At 43.0% G+C, this 440-nt stretch overlaps 1 protein-coding gene across 3 annotated transcripts in view; it reads right to left on the minus strand.

Annotated features, from left to right (window-relative positions):
- tdrkh (tudor and KH domain containing) overlaps positions 1-440 on the minus strand; it is a 14,597-nt gene that overhangs the window by 8,634 nt on the left and 5,523 nt on the right. The window lies entirely within an intron of this gene.

The raw sequence follows: 440 nt of genomic DNA on the forward strand, positions 1-440 counted from the left end.
AATACCGATATATCGGCGACAGGCTCATATCGGCCGATAATATCGGCAAAACGATATATCGGTCAGGCTCTAGTTATGATACTAACTGTGAGTAAATTCCTTTAATTCACTGGCCTTGTGAAGTAGGGTTGTGACGGTGAGGAAATTTTCCCACCGGTTAATCGACGTGTGATAACACCGGTATTACCGGTATCACTGCGGGGGCGGGGCCTTCCCTCTTTTCCTCGCTTTCCTTCTCTTTTAAACAGCTTGTAAAAGCGACGTGCGCATTTTACTTTCACTTTCAAATAGCGGCAATTCGGAGTAATGCAATTGTTTGTTTTAATTTTCCCTCTTTTCCTCGCTTTTAAATAGCTTAAAAGCGGCGTGCGCATTTTACTTTCACTTTCGAATTAGCGGCAGTTAGGCGCCAATTGCTTGAATGCAACAACAAAATACAA

Source organism: Sinocyclocheilus anshuiensis, unplaced genomic scaffold (genome assembly GCF_001515605.1).
Source record: "Sinocyclocheilus anshuiensis isolate Anshui unplaced genomic scaffold, SAMN03320099.WGS_v1.1 scaffold190, whole genome shotgun sequence".
Taxonomy (NCBI): domain Eukaryota; kingdom Metazoa; phylum Chordata; class Actinopteri; order Cypriniformes; family Cyprinidae; genus Sinocyclocheilus; species Sinocyclocheilus anshuiensis.